General features: G+C 38.6%; 1 protein-coding gene across 6 annotated transcripts in view; it reads left to right on the forward strand.

Annotated features, from left to right (window-relative positions):
• Positions 1–1,396: 1,396 nt before the first annotated feature.
• The window catches only part of LOC127418729 (zinc finger protein PLAGL2), a 64,123-nt gene continuing 41,127 nt past the window's right edge, over positions 1,397–24,392 (forward strand). For all 6 annotated transcript variants that reach the window (XM_051659465.1, XM_051659463.1, XM_051659464.1 and 3 more), the window contains exon 1: positions 1,397–1,586. The gene's annotated coding sequence lies outside the window, so the exon portion shown is untranslated. The remainder of the gene's footprint in view (positions 1,587–24,392) is intronic.

Below are 24,392 nucleotides of genomic sequence, written 5' to 3' on the forward strand. Positions count from 1 at the left end.
ACACACACAAACACACACATCCGCTGGTCGGAGGGGGTTGGGGTGGTGAGGAAACGGGCTGGTATGCCCTGGAAGTGATTCTCTCCCCCCCCCCAAAACACAAGGTGAAATGTGACCATTGGATAACTACACGTGGGACCTGCTCCCCACATCCTTCTGAAATCAAACAGTCTCTACAGGCATATAACCAACAACGTTTAATAATTCAATCTGTAGAAAGATATTTTAACTGTTAATACATGACTGAATCCACCAAAGAGGGATTAACTGTGTTTCACAAAAAAAATAATAATTAAATTGTCCCTGATTAGCTACATTTCAGCTCAGAAAATCTCAGCAGGGCTTTACTTGTGAATTTTTGTCAGAGGCTGTTTATTTCTAACTGATTTCTAACTGAAATCAAACTGAGTTTTAGAAAAAGAATTATAGGTATATATATATATATATATAAACACACACACACACACACACATATATATATATATATATATATATATAAACACACACACACACACACACACACACACACATATATATACATATATATATATATATATATATATATATATATATATATATATATATATATATATATATATATATATATACCTATTTTTTCTTCTAAAATTCAGTTTGATTTCAGTTAGAAATCAGTTAGAAATAAACAGCCTCTGACAAAAATTCATATATATATATATATGCTAATATTTAATTTAAACGGTAGTCTACACGTATATATATATATATATATATATATATATATATATATATATATATATATATATATATATATATATATATATATTTTAATCGAGTTATCGAGAGCATTATTTTTTGCAAACCTACAAGCATGATTTAGCTAAACGAGGAAAAACTTAAATAAACCTGCACAAGAATTCGCAGTTATTAAAAATAGTTAAGAAATTGAACTGACCTGTAAAACTATGCCTACACACATCACTGATGCAAACCAAACTATGCCTCCATACTTTTCTATGTCAGTCCATTCAATGAATCAAATAATCCAGAGTGAACTTTTTATTTTATTTTGAATATATCGCTTAAGTAGTGATTTTATTCTAAATAGTCGAGATAACATTTTGCAACTATCACATAACAGCGCAGTCTCAGGTACAGCCTGAAATAAAAGAGCAGGAGAGAGAGTTTGCTACTTGACTTAGTCACCTTGCATTAAACATGCCTGCATTAAATTATTTAAAAACGCTATCGGCTGTCTCAATCACCTTTCGATAAACATTCAGTGATGAGCGGCATCAGTCCCGCCGGTGTCCATCATTAATCATAACGTTGTGTAAACGACAACCACTCCAAACACACACACACACACACACACACACACACACACACACAACAGTTTACCAGCCCCTGTAAAAAGTTTGTGAAAGTGGCCTGACGTCACACTCCCACAATGCTCGCGCGCCCCATAACTCTGCTGCTGCAGCCTGAGGAGCGCGAGACTCTCAGGCCCCGAAAAAAGAAAAATTAGTGAAAAAAATTGGAAAAAAATAATAAAACAACAGATCAAGAGGAGAAAGACCTGGAACGGTGGCGTAGGGGCTCCCACGGTAGGTTTGCGCTCAGTCGTTGCTGGAATGTTACTGGGGTTCCTTGTGAAATTGACTAATGCGGTGCTGGAAAGTTTTTGGTGGGCAACTGCTCGTTTTTTCCGGCAAGTCCTCATAATGTAGCTGCGCGTTCTGATGTGTGCATGTTTTTTTAATGAGATCCCGATCATTAATACAACACCAAACCCTTGTGATCGATAAGAAAGATTGTACAAAAGCGTTTCGTTGGAAAAACATTGTCGCTGTATTCTCTCGATCCGACGTCATTTATTTGTGGCTTATTTTGCAAAACAATGTTAGTGACTTAGGGTATTTATTAATCACACGTTCGCTCGATCTTCGGAAACTTTCTCGATAAAAATACGCCGCGCGTGCAAATCCATCAGTTTGTAAACAAACTGCATTTGATCGATCATCGACTCTGCTGTGCCGATTGATGTTCAGTGTCGCTTTGGCGTGTATAGTTGAATTTAAGGTCATTTCTGAATAGTTATGGTTCACGCATATGCCTGTGCGGTGCCAGTGACGCACACTAGTTGAAGGAACGTTCATGCTGAGTTTGAAACATTAAGTTTATACACAAATGCGTCTGTTTGGTTCCGTTTCTCACATCGATCTCGCGCGTATGTTAATGTGTAGTTCACTGATATGAGAAAATCACCCGCGGGCCGCTAAATATACAACTATTTTCGTTATACCTCTATAGGCTACACCTCCATGGCTTATCTTGTGCTCGTCATTTATTTGCCACTGATCGGATGTTCCTGGGTGGATTGTGACTTTTGTATCTTTTGCCATCTCATGTGAAACACTGTTTGTGTGTTTGTTACTATCAAGAGGCACTTAACAAACAAGAGTGTCAAGAAGTTGAGGTGTGGGGTACCTCTGAGGCGAGAGAGTACCTTGTGTTACTACTCATTTACTACTTGGTTATTACAGACGATTTGGGTGTTTTATGCTGAACACGTTCAACATTTTATTTAGAACTTATCTGCTGTAATAGCTCAATCGAGAGACATATATGTGTACTACTGCGACCCATCTTAAATTCATCCAGTAAACATCATAGAATTGCGACAGAGAGCCACATGTCCAAACACCTGTAGCTGTGCGACGTGCAAGCATGCAAAAGTGTAATAGAGTGAAAGTTTTAATTTTGTTTTCATCTTTAAATATAATTATTGCTGGTTTGTGCAATGAAAACTATTTCACTTGCGCCATATTCCTTAGATATACAGGCTAGGAAATTAGCTTACAGAGGGCTTTTGTAACAGTGATTGTAACGAGCTCTTCATGTTTGGCGGTTGTGTCGCGAGCGTGCTCCATCAAGGCCCTGTACTTCCACTGCCTCGAGCTACATAATAAGGAAATGGAAGTGAGATCGTCACGAGAGACTGCTTTTGTTATTAACATTGCCGTTTCTTGCATGTTGAAACGCATACGTGTTGTGTGTGAAACCGTTTAGTTTTCTGCATGAGCTCAGGTGAGGGGCTTCTTCGGCTTGATAGGCTTTTCTCGAGGGTTTGGGTGAGAAAAGCTCATTTATTTTAAAACTTCAGTGTTCTTACATGTCAAATTGTTTTAATAAACTACACAGAATGGTAGGTGGGAAATGAACAATTGGATTTCTTCAAAGACAGTGAAAGACCATTTTTTCTGGTTCTTGATTTGACACACACACACACACACACACACACACACACACACACAAAGAAATAAAAAAAAAGATTTGTTGGCTCAATAACCATAACGTATAAAAAAAGTAGCTTCTATTCATGTACATATTTATAACATTTTTAGCTTGACTTAATTTTCATGAATGTGTACAAAACAAAATGATTATTTAAGGTCAACTTAGAGAGTTACATAAAGTAAATGAATAATCGTGAGTTCCTTGAACTTTGTTTTAGCTTACAAATCCATAAAATTAAGATTTTAAGTACTACTAACTCAAACAATCATGTACAGAACTGAAGTTCTGTGGAATACCCATAAGCCCTTGTGCTTGAATAATTTAAGCATGTTTGTTTGGTCAAAAGGAAATTATGTGGGCAAGTAATTTGTTGTTATTAAGAATTCATAGAGATTTTAGCTCTTGTTAGTATTATTGATGCTGATTTACCGTAATTAGTTGTTTAATGTTAAGTTGCCATTAGGGTGATTGATGTTTTGTAAGTGTTCAACTTGGATCCTGTTCAATCTATATAATTTTTCCTTGTGCATGTGAATATGCATAGCTGAAGTGCAGCTTTCTGTGCACTTCTTTGGGTAATCAAGTTTAATGCCTGACCTTTTTTTTAATGCCAGTTATTAAGTAAATTAAGTAGAAACAGTGATATAAATGTCAATTTGAAACAACTTGCTATTAGTTTCTAAATCTTATTCGTGTGACATAAATTTTTATGTAAATTAACTGATACATTTGTGTATATCTAACAAAGGTTTTCAGGTTGTGCAGACAAAAATTGACCATTTCTTTTAAAGTGTGGTTTAAAAGTGCAAAATGCTACGTATATATTTTAAGTAAATCCAACACATTATTTTTTCAGTGATGGTTGGTGTTTTTAACTCATTGCAGATCATAGTGCAGTCAAAATATGTCTTGTTTTGAACATCAAAACAAGGCTTAATTGTTTTCCACCACAAATTTTGGAAGTCCAGTCTTTTGAGACGGCTTTGTTGGTCGTTTTTAAGACATGTGTGTTGTTTGTTTCCACTGTGTTGTGTGTGAAATATGGCAACAAGTTTTAAAGGTTTGTGGGAAGTGTTAAATAAAGAAAGGTTTCAGCAGTTTTCATACCTCTGTTCATATGTTCTCTAAAAAGGCAGCTTACATGTTTGAGTTAGGGAAAGAGAGAGAGAGCATGTGCATGCATTCTAAAAACATCCCACAATTCCATGCTCCTCGGTGGGTAACAAGCTGCTTATCATGAGAAAGCACAACAGAGGGGTTAATAGGTAGGACAGGCTTTGGAGAGCACAAACGCTACTTAACACCCAGTGTAGAATGGGGATCAGCCCTCATCTGAGTCCTTATATCCTCCACTTATAGCAGTGAAGAGAGAACTGGGAAGATGCTGTGCATGAGATTTACACCGAGTTACATTAATATGGTTATGAATTTTAGCATTGTGTGAACATAATATGTGTTGGTGGCACAGCCTGCGTGGCTGCTTGCGTTTGCAATCATGAGTATATAGTATGTTTGTGCTGTGTTTTAATCTACATCTGAAACGGGCACTAGGGAGTATTTATGTGGGTAGTTTCATGAACAGTAGCTGTTCAGCCGGGACTGCCCTGGTCACCCAGTCACCCCATAAAAAAGAGGATAAAAGAGGAAGGAGAGAAAGAGAGAGATAAAATCAGGCTAAGATCACAAGGTCAGTATAACTCCTCCACGCGTCTTAACAGAAATTTGATTCGAATCAGAGAATGAAACGTGACAACTGTTGGCAAAACGAAAAAATCTTTCGTATAGGTTTCAAGAAAAGGAACATCTGTGGATCTCTACGACTGTAGAAATAAAATTATAAATATAGCCTATATATAAAAGCATTTTATCATTTCTTCACAACCCTTCAAGTATGAAGCAACTTTTAGCTGTAGTCTTTTAAATGGTTTCGTTCAGCTTAGACTTCCTAGTAAATTTAAAGTAAAGATCATTGATGTTTTTAGTAATGCTATATATGCTAAATATAATAAATATGTCTATTACAGGTAATATTTTGTGCTTTTCTATGTGGTAATTAACACCAAATATTTTAAAAGTTTTCACTGTTCATGAAAACTTTGTATTTGTTACGTGCCAGTTCTAACCTATTGTGGTTCTAAGAAACAAATATTCCTAATGTTTGGCTTTTTAAAATATATGTGTTGATTTGCTTTCTCACTTTTTCACAGTTAAACGTGTCAACAGAGAAATAAAAAGTATGTTTGTTAATAACAAAATGTGTTGCCATATACATCAATCATAAACTTTGAGCTAGTAAAATATGATTGTTAAATTAACCCATTCTCAGAAACCCCTTATAATGTAATTGGTTTGGAAAGTCTTACATCTAAATGCTCATTATACTTTCTGAGTCATAAAGCACTTAAGCAACTTATCTCCTGCACTTTCCGGCATGGACATTGAAGCGTAAACTGTCCTAAAACATTTTTCAGCAATTCATAAATTCTCCTCTCCGTAAGCATTTTATAAAAATATAAAGTAACAACTTATCTGAAAAATAAAAAAATAAAATGTGTCTTACTAATAAACAGTATAAGGATCTGAACAATATATTAGAAGTGCAGAATTGTATTCAGAAGTGAGCACATTAAGTCCAAGCTCAAAGCAAAATATCTTCAACTAGTGAGCAGAACAAAAAGTAACCAAAAAAGCAAAAAGAAACCTAAACATACATAGCACAAATGTATAAACACACTAATGGTCCGACAGCATTAAAAAAAACAGATACAACGGGCTACACATGCCTCATACTGCAAGCAAGCATTCGTTCACGTGTTTAAGTCAAGAAGCATGCACAAGTAAATACATTTTTTTTTTTTTTTTTTTTTTTTAGCTGGCACACATTCTGACTGCACATGCAGTATGCAGTGCCATTAGATAGTAAGAGGACGCTAGATGTTTGAAACGCATAGCGCCACTGTACATGAGTAAAGCTCAGGCTTCTGAAAGCAGCCAGCCAGGTGTGGTTTTTCAAGACCTGAGTCTATCCATCACTGAACAGCACTTATGCTTCAACCCCTCCCTCTCTTCCTTCAGGTCTGCCCTGTCCATTTTTCCACCCCAAAGATGGGTCTTCTTCCCCTCCTTACTTTCTCGCTCTCTTTACTGTCCCGCTGCCTGTGGATTTATTGTCTTTCTTCAGGAAACATAGGATCATGTAGTGATATTTTTTTCAGTGTGAGATACACATTTTTCTTTATTTCGTAAGACATGTTACTATGGTGGGTTCTTTGGGTGTTTAAAAAATAAAAATAGGACAATGATGCCATTAAATTCTTTAATGTATTTTGGAATTTCACTAATTAACCAGATCTGAATGTATTTCAAGAATAGTAGGCAAATGTCCTATCTTTCAAGAGACACCAATAATTCAGCAGGTTCTGTTGCTTTTGAAAACACAGTTGGCTGTGTAATAATTCTTTCATTGACAGTACTGATTTTATCTTGATGCTCCGACATTAATATAAAACAGCATAGTAAATATTAATATTTATTAGTTTTGACCTTATTTGTAATCCTCCTGAGTCTTCAGCACAATGCCATTTACTTTTCCATAAGCTGTTCTTGAATACATTGTAAAAGTGATAACCTGCAATTGTTACCTTAAGGATCTATTTCTACCTGATCGAACCCCTAGATTTTGACTTGAATCAAACCAGTTAATTAATATGGTAGCACACGAAGCTTGTTTTGTTTAGGTTAACATTATTTATACTGTAGTAAGGAAATGAGAACTCTTTCTATGGCATTCTAAAGTTTACATACAATGTAATTTGTACACTGTAAAAAATTGAAAATGTGCATTGTTACCTTTAGGAGGGATTTCTGCCAGATCTGACCCTTAAAGATTAATTTTGCTGATGTAAACTAATGTTGCCCTGGTGATTTAGTCATATTAATTCATACTTTTGACTTGAAGAAAATCAGACCATTTAGATAAAGCCACAAATCACATTCAAGTTACCTGACAAAACATACTTAAAGGTACCTTAAAGGGAGGACATGGTGTTGTAGGGGTGGGCGATAGGATGATGTAATCGGATATCGACGATATCTTACAAATATCCCATTGACGATTGCGACACTCAGTGACACACGATGATTGACAACATCGGGAAATGGCAAACCATGGATCTGGGAAGTCACCAAATATACTGTATTAAATAGTAGCACATGGTGTGAAATTAGCATCTGCCACCACCAAATGCGTCCAGGCTGATGTATTTAATGCGTGGGTAATTAACAGGCAGGCGACCTGTAAGATGTCTCGGAGTGACACATGACAAGAAATGCTGTTAGTCACAAAGACACGTGCTTGTAGAAACACACTTTATTATATTTTTAAGGACAGACAAAAGAAAAACTGTCAATACCCGTGTCTGATTCACTGTTTGTTTAGAGGTGCAAGCCTGTTTCATGGAACAGGTGAATGTAACGAGTTAAACAATCACTCTTTTTTCTCTGTTTCATTCATCTGAAAACTGTTTGCAAGAATAATGTCAAATTATCTCCGATCATCTCAGGATGTGCTGTGAGTTTAGATTGCTTTATTTTCACGGATCAGTTCACAGTTAGCATGCATTGTGAATGCAACTCTGTAGATTCAGTAATATATATCTTTGTATTAAAGAAACAAAGACAGAAGTGATTAAATCATAAAATAATACAAGGCATGTTCACCTTGAACCTAAAATTGAGTTCTTATGGCAGCATTAACTGTATTACCAAAATGCAATACAATGGCAATGGAAAATGGGGCCGTTGGAGACGGTAAATGTTTGGATTTGGGGAGGTGGTTATATAAGATTTTTTGATAATTTCGTTATTTTAATTGCTTTTTTCGTTTTGTGCAAAGTGCATTTTCAAATTTAGAAATACCTTTTGTTTAAGTTTTTTCATGTTTCAATAAATGAATTACATTTTTAAAGAAAAACAAATAAAACAAAAATATTCACCAGCCCTCAGCAGGGGGGTTGACAATGTAATCTGATATCACGATATTTTTTTAAGACAATTATCGATAGAATATGGTGTTGTCAATGGAATAGAACTGAATGAGAAGTGTTATTAGGAGGGCGTGGCTGGGCCGTGATGATGCACGGCCGACGCTGAATCAGCTGATCAGCGGGAGAGTGAGATAAAAGGGGAGCCGGAGATGCCAGTTCGATAGATAGAGAGATGCATGTGGCCACGTTGCATGTGTATCTGTGTTTGTTTTATGATGTTTTAAGTTTGAGTTTTGACATTAAACTTACGTTTACTGTTCAGTTGGTTCCTGCCTCCTCCTTGCCCATCTTTATACTGTTACAAGAAGACAAAAAAATGCACATGTTACTCTCAGACGGCAGTACAGGGGTGTTTAAGGTGTGTTGGTCAGAGGTATGTTGTGAACTGTCGGGTGTGAGGTGTTTTCATGGAATCCACAGTTCACAGAGAGATGCTGCAAGTGAGGGCAGAGGAAAGTAGATTAATGCTCATCAGACTGAAATGTATTAAAATGCATTGTGATGCCCATCAAACAACAACTCCATGGGAAATCGTAACTTGCCGTGTATCTTAATTATTTTTATGCATTATTTAGAACACCAAAAATGTCAACAACATATAAAAACCTTTACTTAAGAAATTTGTATATTTATGTAGGTATATATATTAGTGATGGGAAGATCAGATCATTTTACTGACAAGAATCTTTGAGTCTCGTTCAGCAAAATGAACAAATCTTTATTCAAGTCATTTCGTTCATTTCGTTCATTTGAGCAGAATTAAATTAAAATGCTACATTTTCAATAGCCAAATCCCCCCCAACACGTTTACTTACTTAAACTTTGATTATAGTCCCAATAACGAAAAATTGATAATGCAGCCAAGGACAAATTATGAAAAACAGAAATGATTAGTTCACCTCTGGAATCTTCTTGTCCATGTATGTATGTGCATAGCATATATGGCTGTCATGTGACAAAAGAACGAACGACTCGGACCAAAAGACTTGAGAGGTGAACCAATCATTTCTGTTTCCTCTATACAGTTTTCACGTAACTAATGAACGGAGGTTGCGCAATGCACATGTGCGGCCAACACAAAATGAATGATTCACTCTCTGAGACTACTCGTTCTTCTGAGTCACATGAAAGATTTGTTCAAAATGAACGAATTGTTCATGAACAACTCATCACTAATATATATGTAGTTTTATTTTTTTTTATGGTCTAAATGAACTTTTTTTATCCAAATCAAACATATTATTTAATAAATTAACCTGATAAATTAGGTTACGTCAACAAAAGTATTTATTATGGGATAGTTTGAGGTAATGATTGCAGATTATCACTTTTTTCAGTGTGTGTGTAACATCTAAATAAATTGGTTTGATTAAAGTCAACAATAGTATTTCATCGCTGAATCAACCTGATTACATAACGTTACACAAACAAAATGGTTTTAAGGGTTAGATCAGGTAGATATAGCACCTTAAATTAACAGTTGCAGGTTACCAAATTACAGGCATATTGTTTACATCTTGTGTATACCCTATAGTTTTATATCTCTTTTGTCACTGTGGGCTCTTTGTTTTGACATAATAAAATATTTTCAACTCAAATCAATATTTCATGTCTATTTGGTTAAGTAGCCGTGTAATAAGTGGGATAATGTACAGTGAGATGGTCGTTAATTTTGCGATAATGACCAGCTAATGGTAAATTTTTCCTATTATGTCTTTTGTTGCACACGAACAGCCGGTCCTGCCCACAAGACTTACAGTAAGGCTGAAAAATACTCTTCGCAAGTACGTGAATGCAGACCCATCTTGCTACGCAAGCTCGATTTCACACATCGTTGATGAAATGTGGCATAGCGCAATTCTTAACCCTACACAAGTACGCATTGCATTCTCAGTATTCTCAGTGTGAACTGTCAGAGTTTTATTGAGAATATTGCTGAGCAAGGAAGTTAAAGTCAATATATTTATAGCAGCTTACCTGAATAATAACACATCAAGATTAATGGCACAGAAGTTTGAAGTTAAAGTTTGAAGGTTTGATCCCACCACAGTAATGCAGTAACACATGTTAAGCATGTTCAACCGGGCCACGCAATGTGATGGCCAAGTGGCCGCATTTGCGTTCACATACTTGCGTAGAGTATGTTTCGGCATTTAGTGGCTCCTCAACAGTAAATGTCTGTGTTGTGTCCTGTTTGTGTATTAAAGGAATATTTCAGGTTCAACACAAGTTAAACTCAGTCGACAGCATTTATGGCATAATGTTAATTACTACAAAAGTTACTGGGTTACAGTGAGACACTTACAGTGGAAGTGAATGGAGCCAATCTGTAAATGTTAAAATACTGTTTCAAAAGTATAGCCACATGACATAAAAAATATGCATGTTTACATAATTTTAGTATAATAAAATCACTTACTAACCTTTTCTGTGTAAAGTTATATCCAATTTCACAACTTCATTGCCATGACGACAAAGCGCCATAAACCCTGTAATTCCAGTAATTTAGTAATCCACCACAAAAATCAATTTATACAACTTCACAGCTCAAATAATACACACGTTTTAATACAAGAAAATTTCTGTCCCATTTCTGCCTTTAAACCCTCCAAACAGTTGGCCCCATGCTCTTCCATTGTAAGTACCTCACCGCAACCTCGATATTTGCTTTTTTCTCTCTTCTTTTTTAAGAAAAGTGGGGACGAGTGGAAATAATTTTCTTGGTAATCAATATTATGCCACAAATGCTGTCTTTTATAAATGCTGAATATTACTTGAATACTGTAACAAAAATTTTGCCTCAGAATTTGAATCAGTTTACTGATTTATATTGAACAATTAGAGTTTTTCAAACAGTTATGGTCAAAAAATGATCATAGTTTCAGTATAAATTAATACGTATATTAGTATCACACACACATACACTTTCATGATTTATAGTGTGGCATTATACATGGTATAAATCCTTGAGATTGAAGGAAGACCTGTGTGTGTTTGTGCAAGCGGCATAGTATTATAAATAAACTCTGTTCTTTATTAAGAACCTTACTGTGAGTTCTCTAAACAGGAGATGTTTAAAAACGTTAGATTAGTTTCTGGTGATTTAATGTGCATCAGAGAAATATTTCCTGCCAGAACATGAGAGTGACTTGCTTGCCGTCTTATTGTGTACAGTCAGTTGTGTGGTCCAGAGGATCCATTGTTACATTTTTCAGCTGTAACGGAGAGACAATCATTAGAAGCTCTTGGTGTTCTGTGTTCACTTATAATATATGAGTGAAGGAGGGGAGGGAAAATAATGAAATAAAAGAAATAATTTATCATGATGTGACTACTTTATGCTCATGTATATTACTGATGCACTGCACTGAAATTGTTCTAGCTATTTCTCACACTTAGACATAATTAGCAAATAAATTAAAGGAGTACTTCACCCAAAAATGAAAATTCTGTCATAATTTTCTCACCCTCATGTCATTTCAAACCCGTATGCCTTTCTCATGCAGAACACAAAAGGAGATGTTTTAATAAAGAACCTCCTTTGTCTTTTCAATACATTTGCAGTAGATAGTGACTCGCTCCAAAGCTTAAAAAAGGACCCATAAAACATAAAACTAGTCTTATTCCAAGACTTCTGAAGGTAAACAATAGGTTTAGAAACAACCTGTAATTTAGGTAATTTTTTTAATGAAAGTCAGCTGCGTTAAGAACCACCAAACGTAATTGCAAAAATAATTAGAACACTCAGAACCGAGCGAAATGAGGTTGTGATCAGACAAGGTTTTTAAGGTGAATTTTTAGATGGAGGTTTTAATAAGTAAAATGTACCTCTCTAACCTAAAACTTTACCCTAAACCTAACCAATAATGTCCGTAAAGATAAATGAGAGTTTAACAAAACAGACATCCTTACCCTAAACCAACACCTAACCCTAACCGATTTTAAAATGCGAATTCCAAATAAAATAAAATATAATAAAGAAAGACATTTACTGAAGCAACCTCATTATTTTGTGTCGCTTCTATGCCACTTTCTCTTTTGTGCATCTTTGGCTGGGCTTGAACTGCAGTCATTGGGACTAAAGTCCAACGCTCTTTCAAGTGAGCTACCAAACAAGCTAATGGTGTATAATTTTGTACGTATATGTAGGTGGGTTTGTAATATACAAGTGTTAAAATGTACTGTTTTTAAATCATGCATTAAAGTAAAAGTGTTTTAAAATCATAACACAGCAGGGGGTGAATAATAGAGTGAAAAATTAGTTTTTATAAAGTCAATCAGCAACTGTACTCGTGATTTGTGTGAAAGTGTATAAAACGCACTGTTGTTTTAGCGCCTCTAGTGTTCATTTCACCAGGAAACTGCAGCGAAATGTAGAAAGAGGCACGTAAAATTCAGTTTGCAAAAATGTATCTAGAGTAACGTTCATTCTATGAGACCAGGTTGCAAAGGACCCTTTAGCTTACACCATGTGAGCCGATTGGCTAAAAATGTCACATGTGAGTGAACCGATTGGCTAACAGATAACAAGCTCGCACCACATAGAGTTTGATGGCTAAACTTTGGTAATTTATCTCTGCATTTTAAACTGGAATTTTTGGCATTTTATCTTTTTCTGACAATCTTGAAAAGTGTGCTTTTCTCTATATATATATTTCATGTATTCTCAGACTTACCACAGCTCACTCCAGTGGCGACTTTGCAAAGCTCAAAGGGGTTGTGCGAGAAGAAGAGAAAAACAGGGAACAAAGGAAAAGAAATGAAAAAGAGAGAGAAGCTCTGGTGTTAACAAATGACCTCAGTTGCTTTCTTTCTTCCTCTCTTTTACTCTCCCTCCCTCTCTCTTCCTCACAAAGTCCAGAACAACAACAACAGCAGAAGAGAGAGGGAGAGAGAGGGATAAAAATGAAAGTGGAGAGAGGACTGTGGGTTTCTTTCTGTGTGCCCTCCAGTGGCAGCGTGAAGTTTTCAGTTTGACTGAAGGGCCCTTTTCTCTGCTGTGTGGTGTGAAAGCTGTCCTAATTGAATGATAAAGTGGCCCGAGATGGAGTCCAATGAATAGGCAACAATACACAGCCTGTGTGTGGTAGAGGGGTTTTTTTGGTACTCGTCCAGGGCCACTCTCTCTCTCTTTCTCTTTCTTTCTCTCACTATCTCTCTCTCACCCTACTGCAAGTGGGGGTCCTATTATCAAGCGCTCTGCTAGATTTGGTCACATGACTTCTCCCTGCCTGCTCGCCCGGCCCCTCCCTCCCCTGCTGATGGCTGACCAATCAGGTGGCAGTAGGGATATTTCTCATCAACCATGTGGTTGAATGCCCTCATTAGAGAGCAGCTGACTCACAGCACATCTCTTTCTCTCTCATACACCTCAGCTGCTGGACACTGGCGAGAGAGAAAATTCCCTGTCCATGCACTTTCAGCGTACAGATGTAAAGCTATGAGATTGGCTCTTTGCTTGTAGGAGGGACCACATCCAACGAAAGAGAAACACTAGCGTGTTTAATCACAGTCAGAATGTTTGTTTCGTCATCGATTCAGTTGTTTATAATATCGGTGAGCACAATTTGATATGATAATTGGATATCATATATATGATATATGATATCCAATTAACTAGCCTCACTGATCGTAGAGGGTAACACTTTGTATTACATTAGTGTTAAACATGTTACATGTTATTTTAAGTAATTATAATAACAGCGATAATAACAATTTACAGTTGGTTGTTATCAAATAAAGCTGTCCTAGTTAAAAATCTAGTTTAAAACATATGTATCAAGTTTGTAGAAATGTAATTTTGTGTCCATGTTTTCATATATTTTGAAAAACATTAGACTTAAAAAATGTCAAGTATTAAGTTAAAAGTATTAAAATACTTTACCTGCAAGCTGGAGACACGTGAGTGTACCCAACTTAATCATTAATTTTGCAAAAGTTTTCAAGCAAAAAAAAAAAAAAAACAAGGGCCTAAATTTTATATTTTATATGTCATTTAATATAAATAGTATATTTAATTATATTAAATATTATTTGTGTATTATATAATATATTTAATATATAAGATATTTGTATCATAAATGAGCCTAAGCAAAACTCCAGGTTTCTGTTTGCATTTACATGATTTGTAATGTCTCACAAAATTGTTTGTAAATTCACGTTAAGTTTTTTGACCTAACTCTGTTCAGTGTTTATTTACACTGAGAGCATTTCCATGATGAATGTTACAGTGAGTCTGTACTGCCTCACTTGGGGTCTGTTTACTGATGATACTCATTCATATTAAGGCTGAAGTGTGTTATTTCTGCGCCACCAACTGGAATTGCAAAAATAAACACCGTTTTCAAACAACCTTCCGAACCCCGTCTACGGTTGATCGAACAAACAGATAGTCCCACCTCAAACTCACTCCATTGGTTGAGCCAGTGTTGTTGTGTCAGGCTGGACGGGTGATCAAAACAAACAGAGGAATTTTCATAGCGCCACAGAGACAGTGTTTACAGTTTTTGAGAAAATTAACCTACAAATGGCTTACTAATACTGTAGTTGTCTCTGCATATTAGGCTGGGTTAGGAAAAAGTATTTTTTACACTGAAAAAGTTACACACTTACACAGAGTTAGCAAAACTAGAATCTATTTTCTGTTTATATTTATTTACTAGCATTTGCCTTTATTTAACAGGACAGTGGAGGTACAAACTGCTCTTTTTAATGTGCCTTCCCTCAGGGCTACAGTTCTGACATTTATTCACTGTTTTGTTTTAAGTAGTAATATCAAAATTAGGGGAAAATCCTTGCCTAACAAGGAGATAACAAGTTGGGTTGCTTCTGGTTTGGTTTTCCTAGAAGCTACTCTCTTTCTTGTAGGGCTGTATCTCTTCATCTTGGATTGGTTCACACCTTTCAGAGACAAGTCTTTCATTTTCTCCTTTTATTCCGTCTGGTTTCAGATATTTTTCTGTTTCATCGACAGGCTGTTCACTTTTATGTGTCTATAATGTCATCTTTGTTGCAGTTTTTGCACTCTGTTTCACTGGTGATTTCCTTCAAATATTCAATCTGTTTGACACTTGGCATTTATAGTAGTAGAGTTTCAGACTGAAGCATGAACATTTCTTGACTCCACTTCCTTACTTTGCTCTTGTTGAACTTCCTCTCCCTTTAGCTCTAGTTATCCTTCTACTTGAATGCGTTTACTGCAGTTTAAAAGTTCAATTACAGTCAGATTAAAGCAATAATTAGTCTTTTAAAAATGTCATGCAAATGTGTTAGTCCGACTGAAATCGTACCATAGGGGTGTGCAGCGAAGCCATTATCTGTATCTGTTCCTATTGCAAAATTATCGCTATCTGTATTCAGATAGAAGTGGATGTGGGTAGGAAATAAACCAGATGTATGTCAAAACTAAATGAAACACCCATTTTTAAATGTTACTCTATTAGATTTTTAGTTTCCAATAAATAAAATCCCTTGTATAGCCTATATTATTATTATGCTATTACTATTTTATTAAATTATCATATTATTATTTTGTTCTCTTACTAGATGATGCTGAATATGTGGGCTACATTAACTGAAACAGAATTTTTGTTTATGTCTATGCATAACAATTTTATTCTGGAGGCACAAGTTGTCAAGCAATTGTTAAATATCAAGCACTTTTGCAGTGAATATTAAATAAATACAAATACAAACATTAAAAGAAATGAAAATAAATCAAAATAGCCTACAAACAGGTCAAAGTTCAGTAAGTCTCGTAGGAATTTTTTATGGTTTATTGAGACTGATTTGTGATTACATATTTTAACACAATGTGGATGACATCATTGTTTAGTTACATTACATTACATGTCAGGTCAAGTCAAGTCATATTTATTTGTATAGTGCTTTTCACTACATGCATCGTTTCAAAGCAAAATTATGCTGTAACAAAAAAATGCTATTTAAGTCCTCATTGTGCGTTTATTATAATTAATGCGATTAAAAAGCTTGCCTTTAAAATTATTGTCTTTAGGCCCCCAGTGAGCAAGCCAAAGGCGACTGTGACAAGGAACACAAAACTCCATAATATGTAGATAATGGAGGGAATTTTGCGATCGTAGTGAACGTGATGGATTATAGCGCGAGAGAAGGTCACTTAAGTATTGGGGAGCTAAACCTTTTAAAGCTTTGTAAGTAATTAACAGAATTACACAAATGTAATTTGTGAGTGTACTCAAAACTAAACAGGTAGCCAATGTAACGATGATTAAAAGGGGCTGATATGATATGTTTATTTATTGGTTCTGGTCAGCAATCTGGCAGCTGCATTTTGAACCAATACAAGTTTATTTATTGAACTTGCAGGACATCTTCTCAGTAATGCATTACAATAATCTAGTCTTGAGGCCATGAATGTATGAATTAGTTTCTCGGCATCAAAAACAGAGAGCATGTGTCGTAGCTTAGCAATATTTCTGAGGTGGAAGAAAGCTGTTCTACAAACATTGGAAATGTGTTTTTCAAAGGACAAATTGGTATCAAACATAACACACATAACACATAACTTAACACACTACATAACTGTAGAAGACAACATAACAATACATACATCGAGAGCACAATTATATTCTAGCTTAAGGTTGCGCAGTATACCAGTACCAACAAAATATCACAATACCAAAAAAATTAAAACCGTAAGATGTCATATTGTTAATTTTGGTACTTATTAAAGTATGCTGCCATTAGCAAAATGTAATGTAATGTGAGAGTTTTGAGATGAAATCAAAGACCATTTGAAAATAATAATAAAAAAGTCATGATATGGCCAATGTGTGATCGTTAAACTGCAGAAGGATGTCATTTAATGAAATAATATACAGTCACATGTGTGCCACAGAACAAATGAGAGGCTCTTGCTGTGTTCCATTCAAGTTGGATGTAGGATATTCCTATTTGATATCTCTGATATCTCCAACCATAAATGCATTCCATTGTCAGATGCTCAGAAGATGACGATTAAGGACACAAAACCGCAATGCTCCCGTTAGTTTAGCTGGTGTTTGACTGTCACCAGAGATATCTCCTAGCGACCCAATTCAGAAACAATCTGCAATGCTATCATTTGTGCTACAGGTGTACGATTATCAAAAGAGAGTATAATTTACCATGTTTTGAACACCTGCTACTCTGCTAATGTTTGTTAAACATGCTTTAATATCATGTAATGTAGGGACTTTGACTCATTTATCGATATTATTCAATACAAGTTAATGTTTATAACTTATTCTGCGGAATCAGAGTTAAAAATTTCCGCGCGACTTTCCAAATTGGAATTACGGCTTTAAGTGGTGTTCCATTGCAATTGTCCCAATAGGAAGTTGGAAAACCCGACTTTCCGAATTGAATGGAACGCAGCATCCGTCCTGCTCTGTCATCTCCTTCACACACACACACACACACACACACACACACACACAAGCAGGCACGCACACAAATGCAACACACACAACTAATGCTTGATTTTCATGCAGCATGTACAATAGTATCCATCTGCAGAGCCGCAGAGCGTTTAGTGTATAATCAGCTGTGAACTCTCAAATGACCATTTTCACCATTACAGCTTGGATATTTCAACTCAAAGCTCTGAGATTTCAGCTCACGAGTCACGGGAAGCTTGATATAACGAACCCTTCACAAACAGGAAGAACTTCAAAGGTCTTTCAAAATAGAAGTCCCGCTGAAATAAGAGCTCTATTCAACCGGATGCGTGAAATTTAATACATATGACAGAATTTTTACTGCTGTATAAAAGTGTCATATTCAAAGTAGTCACAATAATACTTATAATAACAATAATATAATTGTAACGTATACTCAGACTCGATGATGTTTGAACCCAAGCAGGTGTTTATTGAAACACAAGACAAAAACACAAACAGAGACAGCAGGTAAGTGATGACGTAACAGTTCTGGGCTGAAGTGTAGATCGATTACGTGATGAAGACTGATGCTGATAAAGGTGGTGATTTTCCTTGAGGTAGTGGGTATACAACAACGATGCTTACATTGAGGAGAAGGGAAACAGGAGTCGCTGGAGAGGAATTGTTTGGAGTAGAGTCGCCGCTGGAGTGGAGAGGAGTCATATAGGAGTAAACGCTGGAGATACAGGTAAGTGAGTCTGTACATGAAGTTGAGACCAGACACAGAATGGAAGAGGAGTGAGGTTTAAATAGAGGAGCTGATTGATGCAATGATTGGAAGCAGGTGTGGGTGATCACTACTCAGGGGAGTGAAAGGGTTGAATGAAAGTAGCAGGTGGGTCAGAAGGATCCGTGACATTACCCCCCCCACCACATGGACCGCTCCAGAGGGACATGCTCCCGATGCCGTGGCCGACCCCGTTCACGCGGAGCTGGACGATCAGGATGTGTGTCGTGGAAGTTGGAGAGTAGAGTCGGGTCCAGGATGTCGTCTCGAGGAATCCAAGATCTTTCCTCGGGACCATAACCTTCCCAATCTATGAAGTATTCGAGATGACCCCTGTGGCATCGGGAGTCCAGAATGTCTCGGACTGCGTAGACTGGTCCATCTTCCTGGACAAGCGGCTGGGGGGGGGGGGTTGTCAACTGGATCAGGTTCTGAGGAGTGAGGAGAGAGAGACGGGTGGTAAGATTTTAACAGTGAAACGTGGAAGGTGGGATGTATGCGATATTGGGGAGGGAGTTGGAGCTGGTAAGTGACTGAGTTGATCTGTCTGGTGACTGTGAAGGGACCAATGTAATGGGACTTAGCTTTTTGCAGGGGAGACGCAGCCTGATGTCCCTTGTGGAGAGCCACACCTTCTGCCCAAGCTGGTAGATGGGAGGTGAAGGTCTTCGGGCATCGGCATGGAATTTCTGGCGGCGCACTGCATGTTGCAGGTGGTGGTGAGCTAAGTCCCAGACCCTCTCCCTTTCTCTGAACCAATGGTTGACTGCTGGGATGTCTGACAGTTCGCCGGACCAGGGGAAGAGGAGGTTAGTAGCCGAGTATGTACTGGAAGAGTGTGAGGTTGGTGGAGGGTTGACGAAGGGAGTTCTGTGCATACTCGGCCCAGGACAGGAAGCGACTCCAGCGGTTCTGGTGGCGATGACAGAAGGTTAGAAGGAAACGGCTTACCTCCTGAATCTCCCTCTCTGTCTGCCCATTACTCTGCGGGTGGTAACCAGATGAGAGGCTGATGGACACTCCCAAGAGAGAGAAGAAGGCTTTCCAGACTCTGGAGATGAATTGGGGACCACAGTCGGAAACAATATCTACAGGGATCCCATAGTTCCGAAACATGTGGTAAAAGAGGGACTCTGCGGTCTCCAGATCGGTGGGCAGACCCTTGAGGGGGATCAGTTTGCAGGCCTTGGAGAAATGGTCTATAGCTACCAGCACGCAGGTGTAACCCTCAGAGGGAGGAAGGTCTGTGATATAGTCAACCCCTAGATGTGACCAGTGTCGGCGAGGAATGGGCAGCGGAAGGAGTTTGCCATCCGGTAGTTGTCATGGTGTTCTGGACGTAGCATATTCCGGGCATCCCTTGATGAACCTTCTGATATCTCGAACCATGTGGGGCCAGTGCCCAAGGAGGATGAGTGTAAGACGTTGAGAGAAGGGTACATAGGTCTTGTTAAGGCATCCCGACCGAGCTGGTTCAGTGGTGGCGGCTTCGCGGATGCTATTGTCCAGGGACCATTGGATTGGACTTACTATGACGTGAGGGGGTAGAATGGTATGGGGTTCCTCAGAGCCTTCTTCTGGAGCAAAGAGATGGGAAAGGGCATCTGCCTTGGAGTTCTTGTCACCTGGATGATAGGAGATGGTAAAATTAAAGCGAGTGAAGAAGAGGGCTCATCGCTTGCCTGGCGGGGGTTTAAGCGATGAGCCTCTCGGAGATACTGGAGGTTCTGTCAACACCAGGAATGGATGTTGAGCCCCCTACAGCCAATGCCGCCACTCCTCCAAGGCCAGTTTAATTGCCAAAAGCTCTCAGTTCCTGATGTCATAGTTCTGCTCCACCGGGGAGAGTTTCCTGGAGAAGAAGGCACATGAGTGAAGTAGAGGTGGTTTCCCCTGCTGCTGAGACAAGACTGCTCCTACGCCGTTGGTGGAGGCATCTACCTCACCGACAGATGGTTTATTTGGATCAGGGTGTACAAGGAGAGGAGCGGAGGTGAAGGCATCCTTCAGGAGTTGGAAGGCGTGTGAGGCTTCAGAGTTCCAGGAGAGAGATTTGGGTTTAGATTTGAGAAGTGAGGTCAGCAGGGATGTGAGGGAACTGTAGTTCTTGATGAAACGGCAGTAGCAGTTGGCAAATCCTAGGAAGCGCTGGAGCTCCTTGATGGTGGTTGGAGAGGGCCAGGATCGCACCGCTGTTACCTTCCCCTCGTCCATCCGAATGCCTTCTGGGCTGATGATGTAACCAAGGAACTGGAGGGATGTCTGGTGGAAAGAACACTTCTCAGTCTTGAGGTACAGGTGGTATTCCCTCAGCTTTTCCAACACAAGCGCTACGTGATGACGATGGTTGGTCTCATTCTGAGAGTTTACCAGTATGTTGTCAATGTAGATGAGAACAAATCGCTGGAGATACTCACGGAACACCTCATTCATGAAGCCTTGGAACACGGAGGGGGCATTGACCAGGCCATATGGCATCACCTGGTACTCGTAGTGGCCTGTAGGAGTCACAAAGGCTGTCTTCCACTCGTCTCCCCTCCATATTCGAATGAGGTTGTACGCACTGTGAAGATCCAGCTTGGTGAAAACTGTGGCTCCTCGCAACAGTTCCACAGGCAGTGACAGGGGAACAGCCTTCATGACTGTGAGAACAGGCAGTGACTGGGGGACAGCCTCCGTGGCTGAGAGCATAGGCAGTGACAGGGGAACAGAATCCATGACTGTGAACACAGGCAGGGACAGAGGAACGACCTTAGTGGTCAGTGGCAGGGGAACATCTCAGTGGCTGTGAGTGCTGTCAGCGACTGGGGAACAGCCTCCATGGCCGGAAGCGCAGGCAGCAACTGGGGAACAGCCTCCGTGGCCAGGAGTGCTGGCAGCGACTGGGGAATGGCTTCCATGGCCAAGAGCGCTGGCAGTGACTGGGGAACAGCCGGGAGTGCTGGCAGTTGACTTCTCCTCCTCCTCTTCCGGACGGCCAGAAGCACTGTTGTGGGAGTGGCCGTCATGACCGAGGATGCTGGCACAGAGATGGCCGAGGCTTCAGGCACTGGCTCTGGGACGGAAGAGGCTTCAGGGACTGGCTCTGGGATGGATAAGGCTTCAGGAACAGGCTTGTTGACCGTGGCAGATATTGGCACTGGCTCGTTGGCCATAGCAGGTGTAGGCACTGGCTCGTTGGCTCGAGCGCATGGCGGTAACACGCGCATGGCAGTCCTAAACAACCAGACCTGTGCGCTTACACAAAGGGGGTGCACAAAAACTGAGGCAGGCCGATACTGCCATGGTCCCATCAGGCAGAACCCCAACCTGACAAGATGACCGGACCATGACATTTACTGATCTCATGTGGATTCTATTCACTGTTCGTTTATAACTGCCCATGTAAACATACACATTCAGCTCTTGTCCATCTGACCAACTTCAGTTGAAAAGTCTGCTGTGGGATGTGGAAAGCAATAGTCAGTCTCATAATCACTTTCTTGCATTCGTGCCTGTTTAGCTTCATCACCCATAACAATTGTCTGAGTTAGAGTTCAATGCCCTGCCCTGTAAGACAGATGCTCTCCAACCCTTATATAAACCTCTTTTAGAACTAGTTGCTGAGTTACAAGCTTAGTGCTTTCTCAAAGATTTTCACAGAACCTTTTAACATTTTCTGACTCGTCTTTCAAGCATTTACTTGTAAATGAAGATGAAGTTGTGTTGTTTTTGTTGTTGTTATTTTTGGTACAGAGGCCTGAATAGCCGCGTTTCCATTGTTGGGCCAAATGAGGGCGTACTAGTGCATGCCGGGGTCAGTTGAGTTCCCACTGTCACTTCCAGGGCTTAATCGTGCCTCCTCGGGGCTTACTCGGGCCAATGGCATTTGGCCCGCCGATTACCCTTGGATCAAAGAAGGGCAACTAGGGATTGAGGTGGGGTCAATGTCAAAGGCGGAGTTTAGCGAGATACTCATGCTGCGTTTCATGCAAGTCGGATGTGGGATATTCCTGCTTGAATTCTCTGATCTCCGACCTTAAAGGAATTCCATTGCCAGATGCTCGGAAAATGACATTGAAACAACCAAAACCGCAACCCTCCTGTTAGCTTAATAGGGGTTTGACTGTCACCAGAGACGTCTCCTAGCAACCCAACTGTTAAACAATGCTGCTATGCTAGCATTTGTTCTACAGGTGTACGATCGCCAAAATATAGTTTAATTTACTGTGTTTTTTACACCTGTCTCTGCAAACGTGTGGACGGTGTGCTGGGACTTCGTCCCGCTGTTAGTTGAAACCAGGAAGTAATAGCATTCACATAAATGTTTACTCCACTCATGGTTATGTTTAGGTGTGTAGTTTGGGTTGGGGGGTACAGTTTATAAAATATGCATTCCTCTTCACTGTATTACAGCCTGTACAACTAAAAACAACTCACTTTACAACTTGCTTTTGGTGCCTTTCTGTAGACGTTACACCCAGAAAATGGAGCTCACACTTGCCCAACAACACTAACCGCTTTGGTCACTGGGGCAGTGTTTCGAATTTCGGTAAGATCAATTTTAGCTAAAGAAAAGTCAACCTACTCTTTTCTATTTCACTGTGAGATCAGTCTGGAACAAAGTTACAGTCAGTAATTACCTTGATTTCTCACAAGCCTTAAGTACACATAACTGTAAACTAAAAGTTTTTGGATCATTTTGAGTTGGAGATGAAAAAATGATGACTTGCAGTTCAGTGAGAAACTCAAAAGCTCTCTCTTTAAAAGATTCAATCCATACTTCAAGCTCACAGCACATCATACAATATAATTTATTTTGCAGTAGTGCTGTAGATTCAGTAGTAGTGCAGGGAAAACTGTATTATATTTTAGTAAGGTATTTTGTCCGCACATCATGAAAAACTTTCGGTTCCATTATTTCTTAAAAAATGGAACTGGTTCTCAATTCCCAAGCCTACTCTTCAGTACAAAGCAGTGAGATGTATCTTGTGTAAAATGTAGGGATGCACCGATACCATTTTTTTCTCTCCCGATCCGATTCCGATACCTGAACTCTCAGTATCGGCTGATACCAATCTGGTACCAGTGTTGTTGTTTTTTCCTTAATCAGTTTATAAAATCTGTACCTCACTTCAGTATGTGGAACTGATTGGGGTACTCTTTTATATGTAAAGAAACACAAACATCTAACTACACAGTTTATTGTAAAATACATAAAACAAAAAACGATTGCATAAAAAAAATTGTTTAAGGATAATTTCACTCATTCATTCAATTATTAGTGAATTTTTTCAGTACTTATTTCATTTCACTTGTGTCAAAATGTAGTCAAGGCAGTTTGTTTGAAAGAACACAAAACATCTTCTTACAACGTCTTACACACGATTTACACATGGTCAGGAGCAGGTGTAAATTTTATTCTTACCAACTAACATTTTGAAAAAACAAAAACTTTAATGAATCCAAGAATTTACATCAGAACAGCTTTACGAACTATTTACACAAACATTCGTTCTACTCATTGTTTCTATACTAAAATCAACAATCTAAAATCAATAGTTTTATATTTTCCCATAGTTTTAAATTCGATTGCATCATTCACGATGCTTCATGAGATTGTAGTTTGTGCTCTCGTGAAAGACGGTAAGTACAAAGTCTTGTACCTTTGTCTTTTTGTCAGATTTCAAATACTTTTTGCTTCAAATCAAAGATTGTAATGTTGTGATTCACCTCTCAGCTGGTTTGTTAGGTTCATGCCTTAGAACCTTTTTTGGGAAGGATTTTATGAAAAGCCTATGGAAAAAAATAATGGGAAAAATACTTCAGGAACCCAGACAGCTGAAAAAGTGGGCGGACACTGTTGCACTCTATTAAGCTCCCAAAGGGAAAGTTCCTCAA

Source organism: Myxocyprinus asiaticus, chromosome 28 (assembly GCF_019703515.2).
Source record: "Myxocyprinus asiaticus isolate MX2 ecotype Aquarium Trade chromosome 28, UBuf_Myxa_2, whole genome shotgun sequence".
Lineage (NCBI taxonomy): Eukaryota > Metazoa > Chordata > Actinopteri > Cypriniformes > Catostomidae > Myxocyprinus > Myxocyprinus asiaticus.